Source organism: Protopterus annectens, chromosome 17.part0 (genome assembly GCF_019279795.1).
Source record: "Protopterus annectens isolate FY-2018-M chromosome 17.part0, PAN1.0, whole genome shotgun sequence".
NCBI classification, from domain to species: Eukaryota; Metazoa; Chordata; order Ceratodontiformes; family Protopteridae; genus Protopterus; species Protopterus annectens.
Genome location: NC_056751.1, coordinates 602,774,063 through 602,790,257, shown reverse-complemented (window position 1 = coordinate 602,790,257; position 16,195 = coordinate 602,774,063). Strand labels below are relative to the sequence as shown.

General features: G+C 41.8%; 1 protein-coding gene and 1 pseudogene across 1 annotated transcript in view; one reads left to right on the top strand and one right to left on the bottom strand.

The window, feature by feature from the left end:
- Nucleotides 1-16,195, bottom strand: part of PPP6R1 (protein phosphatase 6 regulatory subunit 1) — a 3,522,349-nt gene that overhangs the window by 699,099 nt on the left and 2,807,055 nt on the right. The window lies entirely within an intron of this gene.
- Nucleotides 1,076-1,183, top strand: LOC122791903 (annotated as a pseudogene).

The following is a 16,195-nucleotide window of genomic DNA, read 5'->3' as shown; positions in this document are numbered from 1 at the left end:
TGAGCTACACTAGACAGAAATTATATTTCACAGTATCGTGCATTTAAAGTTTTTATACGCATCCAATAACTATTACAGATCACATGCCAATAATAACTGAAATAAAAATGCAGGGTAATGAAATAAAAATGAGACACTGGGGCTTCCCCCACCTATCTGTTAAAGAGTGAGAAATTTAAGAAAGGAGTAGTGGAAATTATTAAGGGATTATTATAAAAGATAGAAATTTCTTCTGAAAATATAGATAAGGAGTGGGATAAAATTAAACTGGAGTTTAAAAAGAGGGTGGAAATAAAAGAAAAAGACATGACTAAAAAGAAACAATAATTATTTAGAGGGACTGACAAATGGTAAAAAATTTCAGAATAGGGCAGATCCTTACAGAACAAGAGGAGGTTCAATTGCAGAGTGCTAAAGAGAAAATAAAGGTCTACACTGATAATACGCATGAATTTAGAAAGACTGCTGTTGTGCAACTGTTTTTGGTAACACCACCAGAGGACAAAAACTTTTAGCACAACAGCTCAGGAAGCAGAAAGTGCAAACGGTAGTTGCCAAGCTTAGGGGGGCCTATAACGAGGAAAATAACCAAAAATCCTGTAAAGTATTACAAATATTTTTAAAAAAATGAAGGAAATCTATATAAAGCATTGACATTTGGAAAACAATAACAAGTACAAATAAAAATGTTTAAGGAATAACTAAATATGCCAAGGTTAGAGGCAGATGAGGCTCAATTACTAACCCATTAGGATAGAAGGAGATGAGATAAAAGTTTTGATATAAAACCAATCTACAGGAAAGTCTCCAGGAATAGATGGCATTCTTATGGAAGTTTGGAAACCAAAAGGGAAGAAAGTAATAAAGATAGGGATGGTCTTGTTTAACAGTATTTAAAAAAAGGAGTAGCACCAACATTAAGGAAGACAGCTGTAGTGGCTGTAACACAAAGATGGGAAAGAACCATCAGATCCAGCTATATATAGGTTTGTTTCAATTCTAAACCATGATTATAAACAACATTTCTATAAAAGCTAAAAGACTGGCAAATGTGATAGCAAAGTTGATAAAAAAAATCACTTCTTGGCCTTCTTGCTAAGATCAAGTGTAGTATCTGTTCCTGTCAGTTTAATATCCGATACGTCTCTTGTCGGGGGACCACATATTAAAAAAAAAAAAAAAAAAAAGATAGGCCATATTCATAAAGGATATGCACACCTCCAGACTAGTAGGCCAGCATAACGCATCTGAGATACTTCAAGTACAACTAAAATTGTGTAAGACAGTGATTCAGGTCGTAGCCTGCTATAGGCCCCCAACCATGTCCCAAGACTCTCACTCCATGTTCCTAAGCACACTGGAAACGATTAGGGTCCAACCCAACACTCTCATCTTAGGTGACTTCAATTATCCCTCCATCAACTGGGAAAACTACTCATGCACCATACACTGGCCCAACGCTTCCTGGAATTCATTAATTCCAATGCCCTGGACCAGCTTATTCTTACCCCCACAAGGGGAAGCAACATCCTTGACCTGGTTATTACTAATATGGGCAACTGTTCCGCTACACTAATAGTCAATTCCTCCCTGGTTAGATCCGACCACAAACTAATCACCATGGAAATCCACATCTCACCCACACCTATTGCAAAGGTAACCACCATGAAAAACTTCTCCAAAGCTGACTTTGGGCTCCTAAAAACAGAGGTGGCTATCTTCATGGCATCCATGTCAATGGAAAACAGACACATGACTGCCAAATCATACACCAATGCACTGTACGAACATGTACATAAATGCATGGAACTAGCCATACCCAACAGAACCAAGATGCTCTCCTCCAAAAAAGGAAGCCAATCTGGTGGTCTCCTGCCATTAATAAACTCTACAACAGAAGGAAAAAACAGATGCAGAAAAAGGTGAAGCCCCAAGACTGGAAAAAACTCCCTTATTAGCCTCAACAAAAAGTTGAGATCCTTCATCAAAACCTCTAAAGCCAGCTATGATGGCAGAATTGCGGCAGACACTAAAAACAACCACAAAGCCTTCTATAGTTATATCAAGAATCTGCACGGCAAATTCCAGGTTTGCTCTGAGTTACTGCACAATGGTACCTCCTATACTGAGCCAACAGATATTGCCAACATAATGGCCGACAGATTCAGTGCCAACTTTACCCATCCCCCCCCCCCCCGCAAAGGGCCAATCACAATACCGGAGGAATGCCAGGCACCCAGCATTACTGCAGCACAGGTTAAAGCTGCATTGTCCAAGGCCAAGAATACAGCTTCCATGGGACCCGACAATATCCCTGGATGTGTTCTACATGAACTACAAAGTGAAATGGCACCACATCTGTGTGCCCTGTTCAATCACAGCCTCACCTCAGGCTTTGTCCCTACTGAATGGTGCACTGCTTCAGTCATCCCTCTCCATAAAGGGGAGCGACTACAGACCCTGGAAATTATTGCATTAGCCTGATGAGGATAAAAAATCATACTATACCAAACTTCAATCTAATCATTCCAAAAATCCCAAACAATTCTGGAAGTCAAGTCAACTCTCTTCTCAACCCTGGTACCAAAAACAATCCTTGCCCTGACACTAGCAAGTCTGACCCAGATATAGCCACGCTATTCAACTCTTTTATTAACTCCATAGCAGAACTCACCAAGACCTTCCCAAACAACAACTCCTCCCTCCTCCTCAAACCTTCTCCTCCACCATCCATTCCTTTCTCATCTCCCATCTTTCACCTCAAACTCATTTCCACCTCATATACAACTAAACTCCTCTCTAAGCTTAAGCCAGGCTCCAATGCCCCTGACAACAACCCCTCACTCTTTCTAAAACTCACAGCAGACAGCATAGCCATCCCCATTAGCATTCTCATTAACAGAGCCATACAGGAATCTTGTGTTCCTAAACTGTGGCGTGCAGCCTTCATCCTACCCCTCCACAAAGGGGGGAAAAATAACAATCCCCAACTTCCGGCCCATAGCCATTCTCTCACCTATTTCAAAAATACTTGAGAAATGCATCCACCTCCAACTCATGCCATTCATTACAAATAACCAAATCCTCACCCCAACTCAACACAGATTTTGTCCAGGTCATAACGCAATAACTGCTCTGCTCTCTTTCCTAGACATAGTAAACCACGCCTGTGACTCTGGAGAACTTGTATCCACAGTCCTCCTTGACCTCTCCAAGGCTTTTGATACCGTCTCCCATTCCCATCTCCTAAACCACCTTGCTAATCTTAATCTCTCACACAACACCCTTGCCTGGTTCAGCAGCTACCTCTCTGACCAATCTCAGTCCGTAAAATGGAAAACTGGCACCTCAACCCGCCTCTCAACCCCAACTGGTGTCCCCCAAGGATCTATACTCGGTCCAATGCTATTTAATATCTTTATAAATGACTTCCACACAGCTATTCCTAACAGCAAGATAGTCCAATATGCAGATGACTCAACTCTAGTCTGCTCTGCTTCTAACCACCAAGTACTCCAAACAAAAACCCAAACTGCTTTTTCCACCATTGAGAACTGGATGCTTTAAAATAACCTCTATCTCAATGCCAACAAATCTAAAATTCTACTATTCTCTCCTTCTAAATCTCACCCTCTTGACAAAACCACCTTCAACATTATCAGCCATGCCAACTCCACTATTGAAGTTGTTCCTTTTGCTAAACTTCTTGGGGTCACTATCGATGAACATCTCAAATTTGACACCCACATTCAGCTAAGCATTAAGAAAACACATCAGAAACTTGGCATGCTGCACAGGAACTCCCATTTTCTATCCCCTTCCAAAAGACAGACCCTCGCCACTACTTACTACAATCTCTGATGTACGGTGCCCCTCTACTAATCAACCTATCTTCCTCTATCTCCTCTAAACTAGAATCCTGTTATAACAAAATCTCAAAGTTTGCCACCAATTCCAAGTACTCTACCCACCACTGCATACCTCTCCACCTGCTGCAATGGCTAGAACTTCCCAACTACCTGGACTACCTCCAGATGACTACAGCCCACAAACTCATTTTTAAACCCACTAAGTGCCCTGCACTAATATCTTACCACTATATACCCCTCACAGAACTCTAAGATCTGCTCACCAAAATCTCATTTCTGTACACAAACCAAACCGTCCCTCGGGTCAGAGCTTCTCCTATCCTTTTCCTTAGCCAAAAAAATGGAACTCTCTTTCTCCCTCTCTAAGCATTTCTCAAAACTTTGATCACTTCAAAACCCATCTCCATTTCTACCTCTCCAACAGGAAATGCACTTGCACTCTACCTACCTAATCCAGCCTAATACATGAATACATACAAATACATAAACTACCTTCCACCTTACCCAATAGGAGTTCAATCATATTTACTGTTTTCTTACAAATGTTTCTTTCATAGCATTCTCAGAAGATTTAAAACCTCAGTATAATGGTGACTCTGTATTATCGACCTTTAATTGTATTTACATGTAAATATGCACTGTATACCATACTATGTTGATATTCTACTGTGCTTATGTTTTACTACATAATTTTTACTAACTGTTTAATTGTTACTATGTCTGCTATGTTTTGTGGAGCTTTTCTCCCCGAGCCTCCACTGAAAACAGGCTCCTTGGGCCCAGTGGACCTCCCCGGTCATCAAACTAAAAATAAATAAATATGTAAGGCTATAGAGTGCATCATCATGGACTTAATTAACAATGATATAAGGAATCTCCAAACTCTAGATGCCATGCTATTTGGTTTTGTGAAAGGTAGATCATGCCTGCTCAATCTGGTTGACTTCTTGAGTCAGTCACCAGAGTTGTGGATGAGGGCAAGTCAGTTCATACAGCCTACCTTGATCTGGCCAAAGCTTTTGATACCATTCCCCACTCAGGAATTACTGATAAACTCGCCAAACTAGGCATCAACCCCCCTGTATCATTAGGTGGGTTGCAAACTGGCTAACAGACAGAACCCACAGTGTGAAAGTAATGGACTCCAAGTCAGACTGCCGACCAGTCACGAGTGGACTCTGGCTGACCAAGTTTGCAGATGACTGCAAGCTGGGAGCCATTATTAACTCCCCAAGTGATGTAGACATGCTACAGAGAGGGCTCACTGAGACCAATGACTGGTGTCAAAACCATGGCCTTAAGCTTAATGCCAAAAAATGTGTCGTTATCCCCTTTGGGAAAAGCTGAGTTCCCACTAATTACCACATTGATGGGAGGCCACTGAAGGCGTTATAAGAGATCTGGTAACACAGGTTGACAGCAACCTCTCCTTCAACCACCACATTGCCACTGTGGTGGGAAAGTCCTTCTATGTGGCACATCGCATTACCAAGGGTTTTGCATCCAGGAAGAAAGAGGTCATCATCTCTCTCTACTCTTCTCTCATTAGGCCAATCATCGAGTATAATGCCTCATTTGGCATGTGCCTCACTAGACACATGCAACAGCTGGAAAGGCCACAAAAGTACCTCACAAAGAGGATCTTAGGCCTTAAACACATGTCCTACATGGGCAGACCCAAAAAACTCCAGCTATTCTCTGTCTCATATCATCTAATAAGAGGCAATCTCTGCTTGACTTACAAAGCCATGTCTGACCCAGCTCCGTTAGAAATCCCATTCCCTTTGCACCATATGTTCCACAGACCTCAACCTCATTACTACAATCAAAAGAACATGCTGGAGGGACAGGTTCATAACTCAGAGACTGCCCATGCTCTGGAATAGACTTCCCATACATGTCAAGCAAAGCACCTCACTGGCCCTCTTCAAGAGAAATCTTGATGAGTGGCTGGGAAATCGAAAGTTCACCCTGGGGATCACTCCAGTGGCTCTACTTGATAGAGGCACTGGGAACTAATGTCGGGCGGCACAATGCCAGGGTACTTCTAAGGGCTAGGCTTGTAAAGGCTCCAGGGCCATTAGCCTAGTACACACCTATGAACCTATGGATCAATGTGGTTTTGTGGACAGGAGGTAAACAATTGACATTAACAAAACAATGATGACTCAGAGGGAAGAAGAATGTAAGAAAATGCAACTGCTGTTGGTGGGTCTTGATGCAGAGAAACAGAGTAAGCTGTGGGTTTATAAGTAGGGGCATGGAAGCATTTGCATTCCCTGATAAAATTATAAGGTTGGTTGGGGAATATATGAGGGATTGCACGTGAAAATTAAAGTGGGAGTGGGGGCATGCCTCTCTGAAAAGTTCTGTTTGAGCAGAGGAACCAGGCAGGGGTGTCTTTCCTCCTTTGTCATTTGCATTATATTTAGAACCACTATCAAAGAAAATTAAGGGACTCAGAAATTCAAGGATATAACTGCTACAGTAGTCAAGAAAAGTTGGCTCTATTTGCAGATGGCATTATTTTACACCTGATAAAACCAGAAAAGGGCATTTGGTGATGGACAGGTTGACAGACGAGATCAGACAGGGGTCCCCGTGGACTATGATGCTTGCAGATGACATTGTGATCTGTAGTGAGAGTAGGGAACAGGTGGAGGAGACCCTGGAGAGTTGGATATATGCTCTAGAGAGAAGAGGAATGAAGGTCAGCAGGACTAAGACAGAATATATGTGTGTGAATGAGAGGGAGGATAGAAGAATGGTGAAGATGCAGGGAGAAGAGGTGGCGAAGGTGGATGAGTTTAAATACTTGGGATCAACAGTTCAGAGTAATGGTGAGTGTGGAAGAGAGGTGAAGAAGAGAGTACAGGCAGGATGGAGTGGGTGGAGAAGAGTGTCAGGAGTGATTTGTGACAGACGTGTACCATTAAGATTGAAAGGGAAGGTCTACAAGAGGGTAGTGAGACCAGCTATGTTATATGGGTTGGAGACAGTGGTATTGACAAAAAGGCAGGAGTCAGAGCTTGATGTGGCAGAGCTGAAGATGTTAAGATTTGCACTGGGTGTGACGAGGATAGACAGGATTAGGAATAAGTATATTAGAGGGTCAGCCCAGGTTGGAAGGTTTGGAGACAAAGCCAGAGAGGCAAGATTACATTGGTTTGGACATGTGCTGAGGAGGGATGCAGAGTATATTGGGAAAAAGATGCTAAGGATGAAGCTGCCAGGTAACAGGAAGAGAGGAAGGCCTAAGATAAGGTTTATGGATGTGGTGAGAGAGGACATGCAGGTGGTTGGTGGACAGAGCAAGATTCAGAGGACAGGAAGAAATGAAAACAGTTGATCTGCTGTGGCAGCCAAAAGAAGAAGAAAACCAGAAAAGGGCATTTCAGTGTTGTGGAACACAGACAATTTCAGGTCTATTCAGGATATAAAATTAATGAAGATTAAACAAGGCAATAGCTGTAAGCTATGTACCCACACACAAATTGATTAAGCAATACCCATATTTATGGGGACATGACAAAATGAAGTACTTAGGAAGATGGATAAAAAAAGGATTGTATTATGACAGCTAAGGATATGTGGAAACAGACTAAAAAGATAATACAAAAACTGGGAAATTGGAAGTCTGTTTTATGTTTTTCCCCCAATAAACATCTTTATTAAATTATCATGTATGACATAGGCAAGCTTACACTTACATAAATGAAAAGCAAACAACACTGACATCACTTTAATTGCAAGCATTATACATCACAGATACCACTGAAACAACTGTAGCTGCAGAAATGATGCATCACTTATAATCTATCCAGTCATTGTCAGTTAAGCATCATATGGTTCATTCAAATCCTGCCTCTTAAACCTTGTACCTTCCCTGCATATGTTGTTCCCACAATTCCCATTTACCCTTTCTAAAAATATCAATTCCAGTTGTTTTATCTCTGTTACTATATTCACTGTTTCTAATAAAGATGGTCTAGACTTCGATTTCCATTTTCTAGTAATTGCTTTTTTGGCAGTTACCATAATTAGACTAATCAAGGCTTTACTATATCTAGACAATTCCAATGCTGTATCATAGCTCAAAAAAACAAAAAAAAGTCTGCCAGCTCATTACACTCCCAAATAATATGTTCCCAGCCACATCTTTCCAGCCTGTCACACCTCCAATATTTGCTATCCACCTGAGGAAAATCTTTGGAGTCTACTTGAGGGTATAAAAATGCCCAAGTAAAAACATCCAGGCAAAGATCTTTCTATCTTCTAGACTTTGTTGCTTCTTTCTGAATTGCTTATCCAATCTCTCCCCAATCCTTTATAAGCTCCTCTGATTGATTCTTACAGTTATTGTGCAATATTTTATATGCTCTACTAATTAATGTCTGCTTCTGTTCTATATTCAGTTAAAAACTCTACCAGTGCTGGTCTTTCATTCAAGAGCCCCCTGTTTCTTTCTCTCTGCCTATACTCTTGATATCAAACCTTGACGGGAAGGCAATCTGTAACCTGCAGTCCAAATAAATTCTTGGCCTCTTCCCATTCTATTACCTTTCCCTTTCTAGTTATTTGCTCCCAATCTCTTGGTTCCTTTGCCAGTTTTCTGCAATAAATTCCATCTCTTTCTTGTCTATTATCTGTATCCCTAACCACAGTCATCCAAATCAACAGAATCTCTTTTCTCCACTCTTGTGCTAGTTTAGTTCTTAGAATACTCCAAGCTATTTTATGAATGTAATACTCTTATGATTTTTGTTGTTCTCCTTAAGAGTCTGCATCCAAAATCCCAATCTCTCCTTATTTCTTGACCTCCCCCCTGTATCATCATAATTCCTTTCCACTTTGAATTATAGTTTTCTGCTTGTGCTACACATAGGAGCCTTAACTGTGTTGCTCTAAAATAACCCTTCAAATTGGGTAATCCTAGTCTGCCTTGTTCTATTGGAAGGATCAGCTTATCCCACTTGACCCTTGCTGAGGAAGCCGTTTTATGAATATGGACAGTAGGATACAAGCAGTGAAAATGTTTTTGGTCTTTTTAGTTTTATACATAGGCAAAGCATATTTTTATCAACCAAAGGTGAAACTGTGAATTGCAATTGATAACGAGTTGAAAGATTTTATCTGGGAGAGGAAGAGGGCAAGAATCAAGTGGGATAAGCCGATCCTTCTACTACAACAGGGGAGTTTGGGATTACCTGGTCTGAAGGAATATTTCAGAGCTATACAGATAAGGCTCCTATACATAGCACAAGCAGGAAGCAATAATTCAAACAAGCAGAAACTGGGATTCCAGATGCCAATCCTTAAGCAGAACAACCCCCCCCCCCCCACACACACACACACAGAATATTACATCCGTAAAGTAGCAGAAAGCATTCTAAGAACTAAGCCAACATGTGAATGGAGAAAGGATTTTCTGCTGATAGGGATAAAGTACAGTTGTGTACACTTACCATAAATGTATATGTTCGAGTGCATTCACTGTTGCAGTCATTACATTTGGGCAATCTGCTGGCAGGTTGCCCTCAGTCGGCCTGAATATCAAAGTCTTGGGTCCTGCATTGGTTGCTGTCTCCTCTTCCATGACGTCAGGTCGTCAGGGGTATAAAACATGCAGCCGACGCCATTTTCTTCAGTTTTTCTTGCCCCAGATGTCAGGTGCCCCCCAAATGGGGAGCAAATATGCCTTCATCTAAAAGCAAATACACCCCAAAGGCTGCAGAATATAGTGAAGGAAAGAGAAGTTCTAGAAAAAGGGGGATGGCGGGTGGGTAACCTGGACTGCAACAGTGAATACACTTGAACATCTACATTTATGGTAAGTGCACACAACTGTACTATGTTCTTCGTGTTTCACTGTTGCAGTCATTACATTTGGGTAGAATCCCAAAGCAATGGATGGGAGGCTGGAACTAAATAGCATTAGGAGTGGCTATAAGGCCCTGCAGAACTGCAGTGGCAAAGCCTGCCCTGGACTTAGAGAAGAGGGGCAAATGATAATGCTTTGTAAAAGTATGAACAGAGCTCCAAGTAGCAGCTTCTAGAATGTCTTTGGTTGGCACTTCTCTGAGAAAAGCTGCTGAGGTAGATGCAGCCCTGGTGGAATGTGACCTGATTCCCTTGGGCACTGGTTTACCATGATGCAAGTAGCAGAAATGAATACAGTGGCTTATCCACTTTGAAATGGTCTGCTTTGAAATAGCCTTCCCCTCTGATCCTGCAGCAAATGCCACCAATAGCTGCTCAGACTTTCTTAGAGATTTGGTCCTGTTTAAGTAGAATCTTAGCTGTCTGTGTATGTCCAAGGAATGCAGAATCCGCTCCCCCCTGTTCTGCGGATTTGGGTAAAAAGTTGGCAGATGAATAGTTTGGTTAAGAGCCACACTGGATACCACCACCTTAGGCATAAAGGAAGGATTGGTCCTGAGGGACACCCTGTCCGGGTAAAATGTAATAAAAGGCCCCACAGCCATGAGGGCCTGTAGTTCTGAAACCCATCTTGCTGAAGTGATTGCCAGAAGGAAAGCTGTTTTCCAAGATAAAAACTTCATATCCGCAGTAGCTGCTGGTTCAAATTGAGGCAGGGTGAGCTTTTCCAACACAAAATTGAGGTCCCATGCAGGAGTTGGTGATCTTCTGGGGGGGCCTTAAATTTTTGCCCCCTGTAAGATATTGTTTTAGCAGAGGATGAGAAAAGATGGGAGGCTCTGTGTTGTAATGAGCCGAGATGGCAGAGGCATGGATTTTTATAGATGAAAAAGATAGGCCCTTGTCAAGCATCTCAGTCAAGTATTGTAAAATCTGAGGAATATTTGGCTTTGCTGTGTCCATTCCTTGTGCTTGGTTCCAAGCACAGAATCTCTTCCATTTATCAGCATAAAATTTTCTAGTACTAGGCATTCTGACTTCCAAAATGACATCCATCACAGATTTACTGAGAGGAATTGTTTGAATAATTACATGATCAGCCACGCTGCCAGGTTCAGAGTTTGGAGCTGATTGTGCAGAATTTGATTGCTCTGCTGAGACAGTACATGAGGTATTTGAGGTAAGTACCAAGGAGGTAGTTGAGACATAGCCCTTAGAATTGGGTACCAGTGCTGGCTGGGCCAGCCCGGGGCAATTAGGATCATTTTTGGTTTTTCCTGTCTGACCTTTAGTAAGACCTTGGGAAGAAGAGGCAGAGGAGGAAAGGTGTAGACTGATAGGTTTTTCCAACTGAAGGATAGGGCATCCACTTTCCATGCTTGTCTGTGATAAGTCCTTGTGCAGAATTTGTCCAGTTGATAATTTTGGGGAGAGGCAAATAGATCTATGTCTGGACTCCCCCATTTCTCTGTTATCATGCTGAAGACTTGTGGATCCAGTTTCCACTCATGAGTGTCCATAAGATTTCTGCTTAGGCCGTCTGCCAGAATATTTTGTTTTCCTGGCAGGAATTGAGCTTGAAGATGTACTTGGTAAGTCAAGGCTGTGTCCCACAATGCCATGGCTAGTCTGCAAAGGGGGTAGGAATGTGTACCTCCCTGCTTATGTACCACATAACCGTGGTGTTGTCTGTCTTTATCAGTAGTTGTCCTGGATGAAGTAAGTCCTTGAAGGCTGTCAGGGCATTCTGAACAGCTAACATCTCTTTCTGGTTGATATGCAGATGCATTTGTTTTGGGCTCCATAATCCCTGAATGCATCTCCCCGCCAGGTGAGCCCCCCAAGCATAGTCTGATGCATCTGTAGTTAGGGTTTGGGTGGCAGTGGGTAGAGTGAAAGACCATCCCATGTTCTGGTGACATGTCTCTGCCCATCAAAGAAACTCCTGTTGTAGGCAGGAAATGAGACGAATCATTGTTTCCAGACTGTGACAATGTTGACTCCATAAACTTTTTAGATACCACTGTAGTTTCCTCATATGCAGTCTTGCATATGGAATTAGCAGAATGCAGGATGCCATGAACCCCACAGCCTGCAGAATTTGTCTTGCAGATAACTGGGTTTTTGTTGACATCTGTTTGAAGTAAACAGTCAGTTGCCTTTGCTTAACTGGTGTAAGGTAAGTTGTATGGGCAGTTGTATTCAAGCTTGCACCCAGGTATGTAATCTTTTGAGAGGGTACCAGTTGTGATTTCTTTTCATTTATTGTGTACCCTAGGCATGTTAGAAGCCTTTTTTACAAACGCCAGATGTTGAAGAAGAATGTTCTTGTTTTCTGCTTGAATGAGACAGTCCAAGTAAGGATAGATTAGTATGCCTCTTTGTCTGCAAAATGCAATTATTGGTGCCAAACACTTTGTAAAGACCCTGGGCGCAGCAGATAAGCCAAAGGGCAGTGCAGAGAATTGGTAATGCATGAAACCAGCCTTGAAGCGGAGGTATCTTCTGCACAATTCCCTTACTGGGATATGCAGGTATGCCTCTTTTAAGTCTAGAGTCACTAACCAGGTGTTCTTGCCCAGCATGGGCAGAAGCTGTTGCAAAGTTAGCATTTTGAATTTTCGGATGTCCAAGAATATGTTCAGAACCGATAAATCCAGTATTGGGTGCCAGGCATTGTCTTTTCTGGGTACCAGGAACAGTCTTGAATAAAGAAAACCCTTGCCCTTTTTCCTGTTCTGGTACTGGCAGAAAAGCATCCATATCCATGAGGGACGTAACTTGTTTCTGTGCCTCTGCCCATTGATTTTGTGGAAGATTTGGCCAACCGTTTGGAATTGGCAAGGTATGGAAATGAAATCGGTATCTCTGGGATACTATGTTTAGTACCCACTTGTCCTGGGTTATTAACTGCCAATTTTGAGCATGAAGGGATAATTTTCCCCCTAAGAGGGCTGCCAAAAGGCAAGTGCATGGTGATGGCAGAGGAAAGTCACTGAGACTGTTTACTGTAGGGCTATGCTTTGTTTCCTCCAGATTTTGAGGTAGATGCACCCCATTGCTTTGACCTGTAGGAACCCTGTGATTGATATCTAGAGCCTTTTGAGCACCTGGATTTGCCCCGTGAGGCTCTGTCGGACAAAGGAAAGGAACAATTTTTTGTAGGCCAGTGTCTACTGAATCTGGGTGGCTGTACTTGTAAGAAATCTTTTACAGTTTGCATAGATTTAGCTTTGTCTTCCATTTTCTTTAAAACCTCCTCTGCCTTATTACCAAACAGAGTACCATGCTGTAAAGGTGCGTCCAACAATTTAGCTTTAACATGATCAGGCAGATTTTGCTCCTTGAGCCAGGCATGCCTTCTAATCACAGATCCAGTAACTGCGGCCCTGCAAGAGGCCTCCAAGGAATCAAAACCACATTGCAAATTATGCTTTCCAACCTGTTCTTCTGTATGCAAGAATTCCTGTAATTCTTTATTTTACACACATTCAGAAATCAACATCATTTTCTGTTTCAATAACTCCACAACATGCTGTTGATATTTAAGCATATGAAACTGTCAGTTTAAGGCCCTAATTGCCAAGGTTGCAGACGTATAAACCTTTTTTCCCCATCTAGCCAGCGCCCTGGAATCTCTATCAGAGGGGGTAGAATTCTTAGCTGTTGAGGCCTTTACACCTCTGGGACCCTGTGAGATAGTTTCAGGGTCAGCAGCAGGATTTTTGAATAAAAATTTGTGGGAGTCAGGAACCCTGTAATATCTGTCTGGCTTACTAGGAGCCGGAATTAGGGAATCAGTAGCCATGCTTGATTCTGAAAACACATAATCAACAATGTCTAATACAGGAGGTATAGCCAAAGGCCTATGCTGAGGAAGAAGGAGGAAATCCCTAAGCCTCTTTTTGGATTCCGAGAAATCTTGACTCTCCCAATGAAAATGTTCCCTTAAAGTATGCAAGGTTTCTCCAAAAGAATAATCTTCAGGAGGAGATGCAGATGGGATGGATTCCTCTGCACCTGAATCCTAATAGGGTGGTACAGAAAATTCCTGATCAGAAGAGGAATCAGAAGAAATAGAAACCTGATCTGAAGATTCATAATCAGTGTCTCTTATCGGGGGGGTTGGGAACCCCTGATCAAGGTAATTAAGTCTTCAGCCATTTTGATCATCTGTTTTTTAGGCATAGAGGCCTGAGCACGTGGCTCATGCGACTTTTTTTAGCCTTATAAGTTGCTTTTGTCTTTGTTTTTGAAGCTGGCGTCGGTTTTATATAGAAATGCTGAGGCCTGAAAACACCCTCAGAAGCCGGTGCCTGCTCAGCGGCTCTGGACCCATCCAAGGGAGAGACATCCGTGGGTACAATACGCTGAGATTCTCACGGCATGCCAGACTCCACATGCATCTCGTTAGAGGTCTGCGACTCGAAAGTAGTGGGTATCAGGGGCTGCAAAAGCGGTTCACTGAGTACCGGCGAACCGGCGACTGGCTTAGGAGAAGCTTTGTCATCGGTTTTGGACCTTGACGGTGTGTCTCTGTCCTTTTCTTTGCGTTTTTTGTGAACTCTGGTAGTCAGATTACTATCCAATGACATTTCAGGGTAATTAAATCTGTTTCCAAAATATTTTGAAGCAAAGATATACGAACGCTTAATAGTACGTTGGTTAAATTTAGCACAAAACCGACAGCAAGGCACGTTATGATCTGGGCCTAGGCAAGCAATACAGTACAAATGAAAATCATTATGAGGTATTTGCTTCCCACAAGTAATGCAATTATTAACTTTTACTGACATCGGTAAGGAGCAAGAAAAAGTTTCCCCAACGGGGTACTTAGCTTTAATTGAAGACTTCGGTTCTGAAACTCGAATGCGAAAATTTCAGGAGTCAGCCAACCGGCACTTGCGAACTGCTTCTGCTTCGGGCACTGTGCGGCAAGAAACACTGAAGAAAATGGCGTCAGCTGCATGTTTTATACCCCTGATGACTTGACGTCATGGAAGAGGAGACAGCAACCGACGCAGGACCCAAGACTTTGATATTCAGGCCGACTGAGGGCAACCCGCCAGCAGATTACCCACATGTCTGCAACTGTGAAACACGAAGAACATCTGCAATTAGGGGTACAGAGAATAGGCAAGAGGGGGCTGGAATTTACTGAAGAAAACTGGCAAAGGAACCAAGGTGCTGGGAGCTAATAATCAGGCAGGGAAAGGTAATAGAATGGGAAGAGGCTAAGAACCGAATTGGACTGTAAGCTAGAGACTGCCTTCCCCATCAAGGATTGGTATCAGAGTATAGGCAAACAGAAAGAAATGGGGGGATCCTCTGAGAAAGACTAGTTTTTACTAGAATCTAGAACAGAAGCTGCTGTAAAAAAAAAAAAAAAAAAAAAAAAATAGGGATAATTAGTACGATGTATAAAATATTCCAAGGTAACTATAGGAATCAATCAGAGGAGGTTAGAAAGGACTGGGAAGAGAGAATGTTTCTTCTGTGAATTGCTTATCCAATGGGGGAATACATATATGGTTCCCAAATATGCAACAAAGTCTAGAAGATTTAGGATCTTTACTTGGAAGTGTTTGCATTGGTATTTTTATACCCCAAACAGACTCCAAAGAATTTTTCCTCAGGTAGATTGCAAATGCTGGAGGTGTGATGGGGAAGAAAGAGGTAATTAGGAACACTTTTTGGGAGTGTAATGAGTTGGCAGACTTTAAAAAATTCCCTCAGACCACTGTAGAAGAAATACTGGGTGAGCAAAGTGGTGTGACTAAGGAAATCATTTTTTGAGCTAAGATACAAAATTGGAATTGCCTGACATAGTAAGGCCTTGCTGAGTTTTCATTTTGGTGGCTACCAAAAAAAATGGAAATCAAAGAAATAAAGTAGAGAATACAGTAACAAAGATAAAACAACTCTAAGTGGGAGCTTAAGGCAACGATAGGAGGAAAGTGCACAGAAAAATGGGAATTGTGGAAACAATACATACAGAATAGTTTTGGAAGAGGAATGCGGTTTAAAGGAAGACAGGAATTGAATGAGTTTTGCAATATCTGACTGACAATGACTGGATGGATTATAAGTTATGTATAACATTTGCAACTAAAAATATGTCAACATGATTTGTTTTTATTTATGTAAATGTATAACTGCTTACTATAAGTAATAATGATGTTTTTTGTTGGTTTGTTTAAAAAAAAAACTATAGCACAGTGGCTATGGTGTTGGGATGTAAAATCTGAATACCTGAATTTTAATGATTTCATCACCTTGCACTTAACTCCATGGCCTGATAAAATTACAATGTCCCTGTACTCCACTTCTCCTTTGATGAAAGGATACCTCAGGTGAGCCCAACGTGACTATGTAGTCAACAATTAAAACATACATGATTTACAGACTAGAGCAATTCAGTCATTTTAATTTAGTGCTACGTTTAC